Here is a 17,561-nt window from a genome sequence, read left to right as displayed (position 1 = left end):
TCCGGATGTTACAGTTTCACCCTAACCATGCACACTATATAAGCATGCTTATGGAGCATGAAATGGAGCCTAAGAAAAAACTAGTGAACTAGTGTGTGTGTGTGTGTGTGTGCATGTGTGTGGCCGATTTTATACAAGGGTGTATACTCTCTCAAAGTTTTCCAAGAGTTTGTGGTGTTTGTGATTCCATTTGAGGCATTCACACTATTGGTGCTTGGCCCTCAAACTCCTTAGAACCAAACTCACCAAAAGGTATGTAATCTCTTCTAACTCTTTTATGTTGAAATGTTCCCCATGCCATGTTAGATAGGTTATAAACCTTGGAAAATTATTATTTTGCATGTATTTAGACAAACATAGATCTAAGGTTTATTAGGGTTGCATGCACACTTAGGAAGTGTTAGATTGCTCAAAACCCAACAGTGGTATCAGAGCCTAGACTTGCTTGTTTGATACTTGATGCAAAATAGTGAAAAAAAAGTCGAAATCGTTGCTGTCAGCATGGTGGACTCGCCGAGTCCATTGGGGGGACTCGATGAGTCCGAGGCAAACTTCAACCTACTCGACGAGTCAGTTCATGCACTCAACGAGTAGGATCGAAAGAGTGCAGATTCTCGACTTTTGCTGCTGCAAATGGACTAGAAACATTACCCTAAATTGTTTTGGTGTTATAAAACTCATTTTAGTTGGTGTAATGGTTGTTCTAATCCATTTACAATAGCATATATCAAAATTCCATGATTTTATGTGTTCATATAATTCTTGAATTTTTGATGATCATGTTCATGTTCTTATGAATTTAGAAAATGATAGGAATTATTTGCTGAATTGTTTAGAATTAATTCTTGATCATTTATGTGTTTTAATGGGATTCATAATTTGTCCTCAAGTTATGGATTACCAAAGGTCACTTTTATTTAACACACACTTAAAACACATAAGTTACATGAAAATGAAGAGTCTTCATTTTTATGAACCTTTAATTCATAAGTTATGAAATGAAGAGTTTTGCAAAGTTACAAAACTTGCCCTCAAGTTTTCGAATTTGTAAAGTTTCACACACTTTAATAAACTTTAATTCCAAACCTTAGAGTTTTAATAGTTAAAATTCAACCCTTATACTATTTAGAACATTAATGGTTAATTATTATATATATGTATAAGAATAAGTCGTTTTACCGTTAGTAGGCCTCATTCACGAAGCCGGTCTATAAGGTGGGTATAAGGTTGTTGCCTATAAAATGGCGACTTAATGGGTGTATACTCTCACCCACCGCTTGCTTGATCGGTGGAGGGTCGTTAGCCGAACGGGTAGAACAATGACTTTAAATCCTCATTAAAAGTATAATGAATATTATAAAAAAACTAAACTCTTTTAATTCCCAATCTTAGTTATTTTAGGAAAATGTGAACATGGTACTAGTCCATGGAATTTACACTTTGTACCTTACCAAGTCGTTGGTGGAGCGTGTGTGGTTAACCGGCACACTAACTAGGACTAGTAAGGATCACGAAGGGTGACTTAATGTTTGTCATAGATCAATGGAGCGTGTGTGGTTAACCGGCACATTGATTAGGTGATAATATTAAGAGTAAATTAGCATGGTTATTCACACCTTGTTTTGTGATCCTCGGCATCCCAGTCACAAAACTTGAAGGGCACAATCGAGATTGAAACATGCCATTGAAAAGTTAAATGAATCTCAAAAGAATCTAGGAATTTCAAATCCAATTAAACCTAATAAATCATTTCGTTTTCATGGTGGAAATTGGTGAATCGTCATTCACGTACCTTTCAAATATATTATTACTTAGACTACGGCATCCCTCTTCTAAGTGTAATATACTGTGATTGGATCCTAGCCTTAATATTACATTTGGGTGTCTTATTAAGGATTCTATATATCTAATCTAAACTTACTCTCTTTTCAGATGTCTTCCAACACTAATGCTTCAGGCTCTAACCCAACTGGTTCTTTCTCTCTCATGAATCTTTGTGGGAGGGTCATCTTTGATGGTTCCAACTTCATGGATTGGATTAGGAACATCAGGATGGTTACTCGTTACGAGGACAAGGAACATGTCCTCGATAAGGAGTTAAAAGAACTTGATGAGTCTACTGCTACTCCTGAGGAGATCGCTGAATTCAGGACTCATGAGAGAGATGCTACTAAGGTGGCATGTATCATGATGGCCACGATGACAGCCGAGCTCCAAAAGTCATATGAAGATTTCTACCCTTTTGAGATGCACCAAGACCTGATGGAAAGGTACCATCAGAGTGCTCGTCAGGAGCGGTATGAAATAATCTCCTCCATAATAACTACCCGCATGAAGGACGGTGAATCCGTCACGGGCCACATGCAAAAGATGCAAAGGTATGTGGACCGTTTGCTGAAGCTGAATGTTAACATCCCCGAGGAGTTGGCAATTGACATCATTTTGCACTCCTTGCCTTCTTGTTATGATTATTTTCGAATGACATATCATATGAACAAGGAGGAAGTTACCCTCAGCAAGCTTCAAGGACTCTTGAAGACCGCTGAAACCGGTCTTAAGGGTAAAGCGGTTGTTACCTCTACTACTCCTACTCCAACATCTACCCCTGTTTTAGCTATTGGGAAAGGCAAAGGGAAGAAGAGGAAGCACCCTTCGAAGGGTACCAAGGGAAAGTCTCTTGAAGGCTCCTCATCAAAGACCAAGAGCGGTTCTGCCACTCCTTCTGCCATTCCCAAGGATGTTGAATGCTTTTATTGCCATGAAAAGGCACACTGGAAGCGAAACTGCCCTAAGTACTTGCAGGATCTAAAGGATGGGAAAGTGAAACCCACCCATGCAGGTATTTACACTATATTGTCTAATTACTCAACATATTCTAACTCTTGGGTGCTTGATACAGGATGTGGTATTCACACATGTTCTGATTTGCAGGGCCTAAGAAGAAGTGAGGATGTGGAGCACGGGAAGATAAACTTGATCATGGGGAATAGGAAGGCTTCACCTGTTTCCAAGATTGGAGTTTATACTTTGTTGCTTAATAATGGGTTAAAATTAGATTTGAATAAATGTGTGTACTCGTCTGAAATGGCGAGGAATATTATTTCTTTTCATGCTTTGTACAAACAAGGTTTTACCTTTTCGTTTGATAATGAATGTGGTGGTATTAATGCTTTCTTTAATAATGTGTTTTATTTTAAAGCATTACCTTGTGATGGTGTGTATGAAACTGTGTCGATTGTAGACAACTTAGGAAATAATGTGTTGTATATTGATCCTTCTACTAGCCTAGATAAAGCATCATTGTGGCATTGTCGTCTTGGACATGTAAACAAGAAACGCATAGGCCAACTCCAAAAGAATGGAGTCTTGGAATCATTTGACCTTAAATCGAATGATAGTTGTGAATCTTGTCTACTTGGAAAAATGACAAAATCACCCTTCACTGGAACTTGTGAGAGGGGTGAGGGTTTGTTGGACCTAATACATACTGATGTATGTGGACCATTCAAAACCGCCACAAGGGATGCTAATCGGTATTATGTGACTTTTATTGATGATTTTAGTAGATACGGGTATGTCTACCTAATCAAACATAAGTCCGAAACCTTTGAAAGGTTTAAGGAATTCAAACAGGAAGTAGAAAATCAATTGGGCAGGAACATTAAGATGCTTCGATCCGATCGAGGTGGTGAGTATCTTAGTACCGAGTTCCTTGACTATCTTAAGGAGTGTGGGATTGTCTCACAATTGACTCCTCCCAGAACACCACAGCTGAATGGTGTAGCTGAGAGGCGTAATCGAACTTTATTGGACATGGTTCGCTCTATGATGAGTCGAGTTTCGTTACCAATCTCTTTTTGGGGGTATGCCTTAGAGACTGCCGCCCATATCCTTAATCTAGTCCCTACAAAGAAGGTTACTAAAACACCTCATGAGATGTGGACTGGGAAGGTTCCCAATTTGGACCACATCAAAATTTGGGGTTGCGAAGCTTTCGTGAGGCGTGAAACTCATGATAAGCTTGAACCCCGAAGTGAAAGGTGTATTTTCATCGGCTACCCACAGAAATCTTTCGGTTACCTCTTCTATAGACCCAGTGAGAATGTGGTCTTTGTAACACGAAGAGGGATCTTTCGCGAGAAAGAATTTATAAGCCAAGGAGACAGTGGGAGGCAGATTGATCTTGAAGAAATTCAAGAATCAATTGGTGAAGGAACCTCAGACACTAGCAATCAACCTGAGGAGGAAACTCCAGTTGATCCAGCTGACGAGTCTGTACCTCCGAGGCGTTCCATACGGGTTAGGAACACACCTTCGTTTTATTATGGTTTTCATATTACTACGGAAGGTGATACGTTTATCAGTGATAGTACACTGGTAAATTTGGATGAACCCAGCAGTGTTAAGGAAGCCATGGCAGGCCCGGAGTCTGCTAAATGGAAGGAGGCTATGGACAGCGAGATACAGTCATTGTATGACAATCAAGTTTGGAACTTGGTTGACAATGTACCAAGCCGTAAAACAGTCGGGTGCAAATGGATCTTCAAGAAGAAGACAGACATGGAAGGAAAGGTGCGTACTTATAAGGCTCGACTGGTTGCGAAGGGTTTTACTCAAACTCAAGGTATTGATTATGATGAAACCTTCTCACTGGTAGCAAAGATTAAGTCTATTAGGGTTATGTTAGCCATTGCAGCATTTCATGATTATGAAATATGGCAAATGGATGTCAAAACCGCTTTCCTTAATGGAAAGTTGGCTGAGGATGTGTACATGAATCAGCCAGAGGATTTTGTCAGTGCAGAGTACCCTAATAGAGTATGCAAGCTTGAGAAATCCATTTATGGATTAAAACAAGCATCTCGTAGCTAGAATCTTTGTTTTGATGAGAAGGTAAAAGAGTTTGGCTTCTCAAGAAGCGAAGATGAGTCTTGCGTGTATGTCAGAGCTAGTGGGAGTATAGTTAGCTTCTTGGTACTGTATGTAGATGACATACTACTCATAGGAAATGACATCCCAACCTTGCAAGAGGTTAAGTCCTGGCTTGGGAAGTGCTTTGCTATGAAGGACCTAGGGGAGGCTACCTATATCCTAGGGATAAGGATATTAAGAGAAAGGAGTAGAAGACTAATTGGACTTAGTCAGAGTATCTACTTGGACAAGGTGTTGAAAATGTTCAACATGGAGAATTCCAAGAAAGGAGATTTACCGATCCAAAGCAATACCAAACTGAGTAAGACTCAGAGTCCGAGTACAGAGGCAGAGATAGCTGAGATGAGCCAATTACCATATGCTTCCGCAGTTGGCTCGATCATGTATGCTATGACTTGTACCCGTCCCGATGTGGCATTTGCTTTGAGCATGGTCAGCAGGTATCAGGGGAACCCTGGCAAGGCTCATTGGACCGCGGTAAAGAACATTCTCAAGTACGTGCGGAGGACTAAGGATTGGATCCTTACCCTTGGTGGCTGTGATGACTTGAAAGTATTAGGGTATAGTGATGCTAGTTTTCAGACTGATAGGGATAATTTCCGCTCTCAGTCGGGCTGGATCTTTACCTTAAATGGAGGGTCAATTTCTTGGAAGAGTTCCAAGCAGGAGACGGTGGCTGATTCGACTTGTGAATTAGAGTATATAGCAGCGAGTGAAGCAGCGAAGGAGGCGATATGGCTAAAGAACTTCATCGGAGACCTTGGAGTTGTACCAGCTATTAAGGAACCTATAGAGATTTTCTGTGACAACAATAGTGCGGTTACCTTAGCCAAGGAACCAAGAGATCATGGCAGATCCCGACACATTCATAGAAAATATCACTTCATAAGACACAAGATTGAAGAAGGACTCCTTGTGACAAGGAGGATATCGTCGGATGAGAATCCTGCAGATCCCCTTACGAAGGGACTAACGAGGATTAAGCATTTTCAGCATGCGAGACGCATCGGGCTGAGGGACGATATTAGTTTTACAGATTAGATAGTTTTACTGAAACTTGTAAAATGTAATCGACGTTTGATGATGAATAAAATTTGTGATTTATTTATGAGTAAAGTGTTACTATCATTGTCAATTATTTACTATTGTTTCAGTTTTGCATGTTTTGACTTCCAGAATAATTAATTTATTCAAACCTCCACAATCGATCATACATCGGAAGTAGGTATGAATCAAGATTGTCATGAATTGGGTTTGTAGATGTCTTAAAGGTGTTTAGACATGGCAATGGTTGCTGCAACATTCATGAGTACTCATAAGTTATGAGTATTGGTTTAAACCCACGCTCACTTGTATCACTTCATGGAATTTATCTCGAGTGATCGTGAGACGATAACATCATATAAATCTTTAAACCTAGAGATATGAGTTGTTACCTATGAGTTGGTTGTGCATTGATTGCACGTAAACGCATCAGTAACTTGATCTTATAAAATGTGCCTTTGTGTACAATTCAATAAGTAGTAGAACAAGCATATCAATCGAAGTTTATCTGTTCCTTCTAGAAATAGAAGCGATATCTGGGCCCCTCGATGATTTTGTGTTGACCCATGTACCAGGCCTGGTCAGAACTAAACCGATGTGTTCAGTGAAGTTCTTCGTCAAACAAATCGGAAAATCGAGAAACAACTGCTAGACAATAAGCAAGACATAGTTCCATGTGTTTGTCCGGCTGATATCGTGAGAACAGAGGATTATGTGATCACTTATCTAAAATGGCGCTTCATAATTCGACAGAGTCTTCATTGTTCGAGGGAGTTTTCGAGAGCTACGATTGCTGGTTGGTTCTTGAAGTTATAGGCAAATACAGTTATTAGACTTATCCAAGTGGGAATCTGTTGGATAAGGTGTCTAAGTCCATAACTTATTTGGTATATACTTGACCCGACCAGCATGGTCCATTTGGGTTGCATCTCATCCAAACTATTATGGATAATTTTTTGAGAGTTATACACATATGTTTATTAATATATTATGAGTTATAATATATTAATATGAAGTTACGTTATGTAATTAGTTTTAGTCTTAAATTAATTATGAATTAATTTAGAGATTAAAAGGAAGACTAATTAGATTATGGGCTATTTGTTTTATATAGTGTGGGCTAATACTCATTTGTTAATGGGCTAGGCTTATGTGGGAATCCATGGATGATCCATGGAGCTTTTAACCCATGGATCCTTGGAAAGGAAAAGACATGGGTTATTAGGGTTTCACCCTAACCATGCACACTATATAAGCATGCTTATGGAGCATGAAATGGAGCCTAAGAAAAAACTAGTGAACTAGTGTGTGTGTGTGTGTGCATGTGTGTGGCCGATTTTATACAAGGGTGTATACTCTCTCAAAGTTTTCCAAGAGTTTGTGGTGTTTGTGATTCCATTTGAGGCATTCACACTATTGGTGCTTGGCCCTCAAACTCCTTAGAACCAAACTCACCAAAAGGTATGTAATCTCTTCTAACTCTTTTATGTTGAAATGTTCCCCATGCCATGTTAGATAGGTTATAAACCTTGGAAAATTATTATTTTGCATGTATTTAGACAAACATAGATCCAAGGTTTATTAGGGTTGCATGCACACTTAGGAAGTGTTAGATTGCTCAAAACCCAACACTTTGAGGCTGTGATGAGTTATTAGAAGCGTAGGGCTTCTCACCACCTTTTTGGGGATATAAAGTTCATTGGAAATGGACTTGTAAAGAAGAAGCTACGATAGTTTGAGGTTTTGACAAGTTTAGTCCTTATTTTGAGATGTGTGGCAGTTGAGTACGTGGGGTGTAATTATGTGTACGCTCGGCGTACTCATATGAGTGGAAGAGTTGCGAAGGCCACCTAGTACGCTAGGCATACCAGGGGTACGCTGGGCGTACTAGGTCCTAGAAGAAACCCCTAATGTTTTGGAGTATCCCTATTTAAGGAATAATATGCCTTCCTATTCAGCCACCATTTCCAGCATCTTACTTCCCTCAAAACCCTAAATCTCGTTTCTTAGCTTGTGTGAGCATTGGAGGCTTATGAAGTGATCTTGTGGGATTCTTTTCAGAAGAAGGAACTTTGAAGGAAGAAGAGTTGTCATTTAAACTTTTGGATCTCAGTTTCCTTGAAGATGAAGCAGCATTCAGAGGTATCAAGCTCGAAACTTTGCTCTTATTTTGCATAGTTCATTTCATGGTCTATTTTAGGGTTCGTGTCCCCAAAGCTTGAAGATTTAAGAGTTGATCAACCCCAGAGCCTTATACTTGTCCTCTTTGATGTCTTTGGACAGTAGAAATTCATAAACATGGAGTCTTGGTCATCAAGATCTCCCCATCTATGAGATATGTGGATTTTATGGTGAAAAAGTGAGAGTTTATGAGATTTAGACTTGTCCAGCCTTGATAGAGCTTAAAGTCACCAACTTTATGTTATAAGAAACTTCATTTGACCGATATCTGGGATGGTAGCTCTTGTCTTAACGGGTTAAGACCACTTGAGTGAGATAAGCAAGTTTGGGACGTACCCCGAGCGTACTCCCATCTACACGCAACGTAGCACCGAGCCACCCCCGTTGCATGCATGGCTAGGCGTACGCCCAGCATAAAGAGACATACGCCCAGCGTATGTGGCGAGTGTTGACCCCTCATTGACTTTTAAGGTTTCGAGCAAATGTGGATTTTGAAGGGCAAAATGGTCTTTTCACCCTCCTAGGATTTAATAAAGGATTATTGGGCTTGTGGTTAGGTCCATTTAAGGTTGGGCCAAATTAGGAAGATTAGGCCATTAGTGGTCCCTTGTGTTGGGCTTGCTTTTTTGTCTTGAGTATAAGGGTTAGGCCTTGGGTGGGCCCATTTAGTATTGGGCCTTAGTGGGCACAATGGGTTTGGGCTAATTGCGAGTCGAGTTGGTGGGCTATATTCAGACCTAATGAGTGAGGTTATGGTTTTAGATCCTAATTGGGTTAACTGTGGGTTTGGCATAGTGTTAGAGGTCGTCGGGCAGCAACAACATTTATAGGAGTTTTTCATCATCCAAGGTGAGTCTTCTCACTATTCTTTTCCTAGAGTGGTATCTACGTGTGACCAGAGGGTCTTATCTATTTATTTGAGTGTTGTGATATTACTACATTATTTCTGTGTGATTTATGCTATGTGTTATTCAAAGTTTACAGAGTTAGGACCGGAGGGTCCATCAGAGTTGTGGGACTGTAAGGACATTCTAAAACACATTGATCGAAGGGTCTTACATGGTTATAGCCTCGAGTGGTTAATGTGTTGTATGTGGTATTTTGGGGAAATCACTAAGCTTTGTGTGTACTGTGTTATGTGTTATGTGTTTCAGGTTTCCTCAGGATCGCGGGAAGGCACCGGCTTGATTGTACACACATCGGAGACAGAGTTAAATTAAGAGGATCCTGGAGTTTTGATATATACAACTTTTGGATATGAGATTTAATGATTTGAAATTGTGACATTTATGATTTTATAATTGTGATAAATGTGTTTCTAAATTGAAAAAAAAAAATAGTTTGAAATTTACGGCGTTACATAGATATCTACAAATTTCTCGATGGAAATACTCTTGGAAATCGGAATAAAATGTGCACTCTTGGCCAGCTTGTCCACCATAACGCAAATAGAATCAACACCCCGTGTCATCCTGGGTAACTTTGTTATAAACTCCATGGTGATCTCCTCCCATTTCCACATGGGGATGGGTAACGGTTGAACGTTGCCAAGAGGCCTCTAATGCTCGGCTTTAACCTTCTTACAGGTCAAACACCGCTCAACAAACCAAGCAACTTACCGCTTCATACCGGGCCACTAGTAGCTCAATATCAGGTCTCGATACATCTTCGTGGCCCCCGGGTGGATAGAAAACTTGGACTTATGCGCCTCCTCCAAAATCTTTTCCCTCATTCCCCCAAATTTCGGAACCCAAACCATGCCACACTAAGTCAATAATCATTGGTTGTCCCGAACAAACAAAGGAATCTGACCCCTAATTTGTTCGGTCTTCCAATTCTCCTTCTTCAATCCCTCCACATGTGCCCCGTTGATCATACCCATCAAAGGTGAAGTAACCGTCATCCTCAAGCAAACATCTCGAATCGGAGCACTTGCCGCCTTATGGCTCAAAGTATCGACCACCACATTGGCCTTCCTGGGATGATATAAAATCTCACAGTCATAATCTTTCACCACATTTAACCATCTCCTCCGATGCATATTTAGATTCTACCAATCAATCAAATATTTCAAACTCTTGTGAATGGTGAATATGGTGCATCGGACACCATATAAATAATGCCTCCAAATCTTGAGGGCAAACACCACTGCCCCCAATTCCAAGTCATGAATGGGGTAATTTGCATTATGAGGCTTTAGATGCCTCGAGGTGTAAGTAATCATATGACCCATTTGCATCAAAACAGCTCCCAAACCAAAAATACAAGCGTCACAATACACCATAAAATCATCCAAACCCTCGGGTAGCGCCAAAATCGAGGCCTCGCATAACTTCTATCTCAAGTTCTCAAATGCCAATTGTTTATATGGACCCCACCGAAAGGTCACACTCTTCTTGGTCAAGCAGGTCAAAGGTACTGCAATCTTGGAGAAATCCTGAATAAATATCTGATAGTACCCTGCCAGACCCAAGAAACTCTGAATCTCAGATGCGTTCTTCAGAACCTCCCAACACATCACCGCCTCAATCTTGGCCGCATCCACCAAGATACCCTCTTGGTTGATGACGTGCCCCAGAAACCGCACCTCACGCAACCAAAACTCGTATTTGGAGAATTTGGCATATATTGGCATATAGCATCTACCTCCTCAAGGTCTCCAACACCTCCCTCAAATGTTGATCGTGCTAATCCTTGGTCTTAGAGTAGAACAAAATATCATCTATGAAAATGATCACAGACTGATCGAACATCGTCCTGCAAACCCAATTCATGAGATCCATGAACGTTGTTGGAGCATTGGTGAGCCCAAATGGAATCACCACAAACTCGTAATGGCCATAACTAGTTCTGAAAGTTGTCTGGTATATCATCACCCCTGATCCTCATCTGATGATACCCAAACTGAAGACCAATCTTGGAAAACCAAGATATACCCTGGAGCTGATCAAATAAGTCATCAATCCTCGGAAGCGGGTAACGGTTCTTCACCGTCAGCTTATTTAGCTCCTGATAATCAATATACATCATGTATGACCCATCCTTCTTTTTCACGAACATGATCGGTTCTCCCCCCGGGGAACTACTCGGACGAATAAATCCCTTATCTAGCAGCTCCTGCAGCTGCGAAGAAAACTCCTCCATCTCAGGCAGAGCTAGTCGATACGGCGCCTTGGCTATTGGAGCCGCACCAGGCATCAAGTCAATCCGGAACTCTAACTACCTATCAGGAGGCACCCCATGCAACTCCTCAAGAAAAACATCAGGAAAATCTCGCATAATAGGTACCTTGCTCATCTCTGGCATGACCTCCACCCTCATATCTGATACATAAGCCAGAAACCCAGAACAACCCTGCTGAAGAAGTCTCCTAGCCCTCGCAGCCGAACAAAGGGTTGGCCCTTACGAGGCTCTCTCACCATGAATAACCAGATCTCCCCCACTTAGGGTTCGAACTCTCACCAACTGCCGCTCGCAATCTATCATGGCCCCATTAATCCCTAATAAGTCCATCCCGATGATTACTTTCAATCATCTTAAAGTAATTAGTACTAAATCAATAAAAAAACCTCTCACCAAACATATTCAAAAAATTCCTCCGAAATACCCTCATAGCGCTCAAGGTATGGTCATTTGTAATCTCCACCTCGAGTGGGGAATCCAAAGTCCGCAGAGCATCTCAAAACTTCTTGTTGAGTGCAAGAGATACAAATGATCGAGTAGCCTCCAAATCAAAAAGAACATGAGCCGATAATCCATTGACCAAAAAGATCCCTAAACAAGATCAATACAATATGAGCATCAAAAAATAAAATAAATAAGACAAATAGGTCACATACCAGTCACGACGTTCGGCGCTACTCAGGCCTCCTTTATAGTTAGGTGAATGTGTGCCTCTTCACCGTAGGAGCACCCGCCTTGATCGGGCGGCCACCAGTAATCCTCATTGTGGTGAGCGTAGCCGCCGCCACTGCTCCTCCAGTCAACCTCGAACAATCAGCCTTTTTATGACCAGTCTGGTTGCAGTAAAAGCAAATTAAGCCCTTCTTGGGGCAATCCCTGTTGATGTGGACCGGATGGCCACAAGCATAACATACTGAGCCTGCCGCCCAACAAGCTCCATTATGTGGCTTTTCCGCACTTGGCACATCAACCCCGGCTCTGCTGGCCCCTACTAGTAAGGTTTTAGGCTTCTTAGCCTGACAGACTGCTGCCTGAACCTGCTCCTCGACTTCCACTTTATTTGGAGCTCCAACTCAATTTCCCGTTCCTAGGACTTCTCCACCATGCCATTCAGGGTCTTCACCCCAAAAAGCTCATAAACTCACAGATATCATCCCTCAGCATGGAGTGATACCTCATCTTCTTCATCTCCTCATCTGCAGCGTCTTACGGAACCAACAGTGTTGTAACATCCGGATTTTACCAGGTATAATGTAAGTTTAATTGTGTTATTTTGTGAGATGGACTCGGCGAGTTGGGGCTCAGACTCGCCGAGTAGGGACGCGGAATTTATCGAGGGTGCGCACTTGGACTCGACGAGTCCAGGGTATGGACTCGGCGAGTCTGCGCTGTGTTATGAAACCCTAAATCTCCGGGTTTGTGGCCTATTTAAGGGGCCTTATGGCCGTCATTTGCGCTCACCCAACCCCTAGAGAGTGTCCCTAGAGTTCTTGAGCGTTTTGTGAAGGAAAGAGAGCCAATCTTGATCTTGTGTGTGTTGTTTAGCAAGAAGAAGGAGGCCCTAGGCAAGAGGAAGCAAAGGAGGTTGCTATTTCGTGGATTTTGAGCTTGGATCATCACTCTAGAGGTATTATTTTCGGACCATTTTCTGTTTGGTGAAACTTGATGCAAGTTAGGGCTTAATATGATCATTTATGGGGTGATTTGGTGCCCTTTGGTTCCCTCTTTGAGTTGAGACCATGGATCTGGATCCATAGAGGTCCAGAGGGCCTCACTCATCAAGCTTTATGGGTGGAAATGGAGTCCTTGGCCTTGTGTTGAAGTAGTTGAGTCAAAAACATCATTTGTGATCATGTAGAGGTTATTTATGCATCAAGGTTGTGACTTTACGTGCTAAATAAGCATGGGGGGACTGGATCTATGGATTAGTGGACTGGATCTGGCCTTTAGAGCAAGATTGAGTCAATGCATGGCACGGACTCGCCGAGTCCGAAGAACAGACTCGGTGAGTAGCTTGAATGTTGCACGACCACTCAGCGAGTGGCCTCGCTGAGTTGGGATGAGTGAACTTAGTGGGTCAAGAGGGAGTCAGGATGGACAGGTGGACCGAGTCAAACCGGACTCGCCGAGTTGTTCTTGAGACTCGGCGAGTTGAGTCGTGGTGGCCCCACAACTCGCGCCAAGTGGAGCTCGTCGAGTTGGGAGGGGATGCTCGACGTGTCAAGAGAGGATTCCAGGGAAATTGGTGAATGCGCTCAGACTCGCCGAGTCGCTATAGTGCACTCGCCGAATCCGGTCAAGTTGACCGTTGACCAGCGTTGACCTAGATTGTCCTGTTATGGTATGGTCAACCCTAGTTGGGAAAGTGTTAATTAGAGATATATTGTGCTATAGGGGGACTTCAGCTCGGCAGATCGAGTGTTTAGCGATTTCAGGGTTACGGTTTACCGAGACACACGAGGTGAGTCTTCTCACTATACTTTACCTTGAGTAGGTAACCAGAGTTATGTGATAGAGTATTTGTATGCTATGTATGTTATGTGTTGTACTGCATTACTTTTATGTGTTTGATGCTGTGCATGTTTACAGAGTTAGAACCGGAAGGTTCACAGTGTTAGAACCTGAGGGTTCACAGAGTTTGGGTGCACGGACCCACAGAGTTATAGCCTCGAGTGGCTAATATGTGTTATATGCAGTATTTTGGGAAACTCACTAAGCCTTGTGCTTACAGTGTTGATGTTATTTGTTTCAGGTACTAGTGACGACCGTGGGAAGGCGCCGGCTTGATCCGTACACACACGTTTGGAGCTTGACATTTTGATCTTGGGATTTTGTACTATTTTGTTGAACAATTAAAAGGGGTGTTTCTATGAATATTGATGGAATTATGTTTTATAAAAATCGACAAATTTGTTTGAAAAATTTAGTGTTACAAATTGGTATCAGAGCCTTAGTTTGAGGGATTCGGGTACACCTTCGGGGGTATTTGAACTCAAACTGAGGAAATAAAGAGATATTTTCAAAATAAAAACCAAAATTTTCTAAGAGTAAAGGGTTTTCCAGGAAGAAACGTGTGTACGATCAGTCAGCGCCCGAACGGTGAATTCCAAAAATATCTTTTGTTATGTAATAACTATTATTGTGATGTGTGTGCATGCTAGAGTAGGCTAGGTATTGCTGATAGGGCTAGAGTGGCCTGTTTTGTGATGCCTTAGCTTAGGGAATGGTGAGCTGCTATGAGACGCTGAGAGTAATTAGGTAGCAGCTAGGGTTTTGTGTGAGATCTGTTCAGAGAGATTTAAGTATAATAGAGTACTTGGGGACTGGGATCCGAAGAGGACGATTTGGGGTGTGTACCGAGACGGTGCGGACAGTAGTATTGGGCCCGTACTACTAAAAGCACCGGAGCGGTACACAGTTCAAATAAGAATCTGGGGATGCCAAGAATCAAGGAGGGGTGGATTGTTGAATGTAAGAGTGTTCGAGTGAATTCTAATTATCGCATGTTGTATTTCAGAGGTTGATCATGGTGAGGACACGACACATGCCGGAGGATGCCGGATCTAGTGATGAGGACATTCGACAGATCATTCATGAGGAGGTGGCTGCGGTCATCAGAGCCGAGATACCAGAGATGTTCGGGTCCATTAAGACCGCTTTGATTGAGACGTTTGACGAGCGCTATGCCGCTCTTTCTGAGGCTGCGGTTGCAGCAGCTACCGCAGCGATTTCTGCGGCAAGACCCCAGGGAGGTGATGCGATGTTGTTCAGGGAGTTCAGCAACACCAAGCCACCAGAGTTTGATGGTACGCAGGACCCGGTGGCAGCTATGAGGTGGATATCTGATATGGAGGGATGCTTCTTCACTTGCTCGTCCCCTGAGCATTTGAAGGTTCGGTTCGCGCTGAACCAGCTTCGCTTGGGAGTGAAGGACTGGTGGAAGTTTGTGACTGCGCATTTCACACCGACTGAGCTTTCGGCAGTGACCTGGGAGAGGTTCACTTCCATGTTCCGAGATGAGTATGTTCCTCAGGTGGAGAGGGAACGTCTGGCACAGGAGTTTCTGACCCTCAAGCAGGGTACCGAGTCAGTTACAGCGATTACAAGGATGTTTCAGAAGAGGGCGATGTTTTGCCCTGAGCACGTGTCCACCGAGCAGGCACGTATGAGCCGTTATCTGAGCATTTTGAGGCGGGATATTCGGGAGTTCGCTGCGAACTCCTCGTACCGGACATTTGCCGAGCTTCAGGCAAATGCTCGGAAGAGGGAGATTGAGCTTGAGACTCAGGCCAAGGAGGAGGCGGAGTCTATGGGGAGGGATCGGCGGCCGGCACAGTCCCAGCCGGCAGCCAAGCGGGCCAAGCCCGCTGATCCCAGACCCGGGAGCCAGAAGGGCCGCACTTGTGGGAAGTGCGGCAAGGGTCACGATGGCGCCTGTCGGGCAGGGTCTTGCTACAAATGTGGCAAGGAGGGGCATATGGCTAAGGACTGCCCCAAGGGATTTGCAGTGTGCTTCCACTGCAATCAGACTGGACACCGGAAGGCGGAGTGTCCGCTGCTGCGTGGGGCATCTCAGGGGTCTGCTCCCGCCGCCATCAGAGCTGCTGCTGCAGAGAGTCGGCCCGTGAAGGCCGAGGCACCAAGGGCTCGGGGGAGAGCCTTCCAGCTGACTGCGGAAGAGGTCCGCGCTGCACCCGACGTTGTGGCTGGTATGTTTCCTTTTCATTATTGTTTATGGTGTTGAGATATTATGCTTATATCATGCTATGCTTAGGTACCTTCCTAGTGAATTCTGTACCTGCTTTAGTGTTATTTGACTCGGGTGCGAGTCGATCTTTTGTGTCCTTGGCATTTAGTCAGCGTATCAGTGTTAGTCGTGGAGTATTGAGTCGGCCCCTGCGGGTTTCCATAGCCGCCGACAGAGTGATTTGTGCTACAGAGGTCTTCCGGGGATGTGTATTGGAGATATTCGGGGTCGAGTTTCCGATCGACCTGATTCCGATTGCGATGGGTGATGTCTGTGTTATAGTGGGCATGGATTGGTTGAGCCGATTCGGTGCGGTTATCGATTGCGAGCAACAGCTGGTGACTATACGGAATCCTAGTGGGGGAGTTCTTTCAGTATACGGCGAGGGTACACGTTCTGGATCAGCCTTTTGTTCGGCTGCTAGGGCGAGGCAGTGTTTACAGCAGGGCTGTAAGGGTTATGTAGCGTATGTGATGGATACGCGAGTGATCTCCGAGAGACCGAGCTCTGTGGAGGAAGTTCCGGTGGTGCGGGAGTTTCCAGATGTATTTCCCGAAGAGTTACCAGGTGTGCCTCCTGCGAGGCAAGTGGAGTTTGGCATCGATTTGGTTCCGGGGGCCACGCCTATTGCTAAGGTGCCGTATCGCCTTGCGCCTCCGGAGATGCAGGAGTTATCCTCGCAACTTCAGGAGTTGCTGGGGAAGGGGTTTATTCGGCCGAGTAGCTCGCCGTGGGGAGCACCCATCTTGTTTGTGAAGAAGAAGGATGGCTCGCATCGCATGTGTATTGATTACCGGGAATTGAATAAGCTGACGGTCAAGAACCGTTACCCGCTACCGAGGATCGACGATTTATTCGATCAGCTACAGGGAGCATCTTGGTTCTCCAAGATTGATTTGAGGTCGGGCTATCATCAGGTGAGAGTGTGGGACGAGGACGTCCAGAAGACAGCATTCAGGATGCGTTATGGGCATTATGAGTTTGTAGTGATGCCTTTTGGGCTCACTAATGCCCCGGCTGTGTTCATGGACCTCATGAACAGGGTATGTCGGCCGATGTTGGATCGGTCGGTGATTGTTTTCATTGATGATATTCTGGTATATTCGAGATCTAGTGAGCAGCACGAGGAGCATTTGAGGGAGGTGCTTGGGGTTTTGAGAGCGGAGAAACTTTTCGCAAAGTTCTCCAAGTGCGATTTCTGGTTACGGGAGGTCCAGTTTCTGGGACATCTCGTTAACCAGAAGGGGATATTGGACGATCCGGACAAGGTTGACGCGGTAATGAGGTGGGAGGTGCCGAGGTCACCTTCTGAGATACGGAGCTTCCTCGGGTTGGCAGGGTATTATCGGAGATTTATTAAGGATTTCTCCAAGATTGCGGTTCCACTCACCAGATTGACCCGGAAGGGTGTGGCATTTGCATGGGGTTCCGAGCAGCAGACCTCCTTTGAGACGCTTCGCCAGAGGTTGTGTGA

Source organism: Lactuca saligna, chromosome 4, assembly GCF_052625555.1.
Source record: "Lactuca saligna cultivar CGN05327 chromosome 4, ASM5262555v1, whole genome shotgun sequence".
Lineage (NCBI taxonomy): Eukaryota > Viridiplantae > Streptophyta > Magnoliopsida > Asterales > Asteraceae > Lactuca > Lactuca saligna.
Note: the sequence above shows the minus strand (reverse complement) of the source record.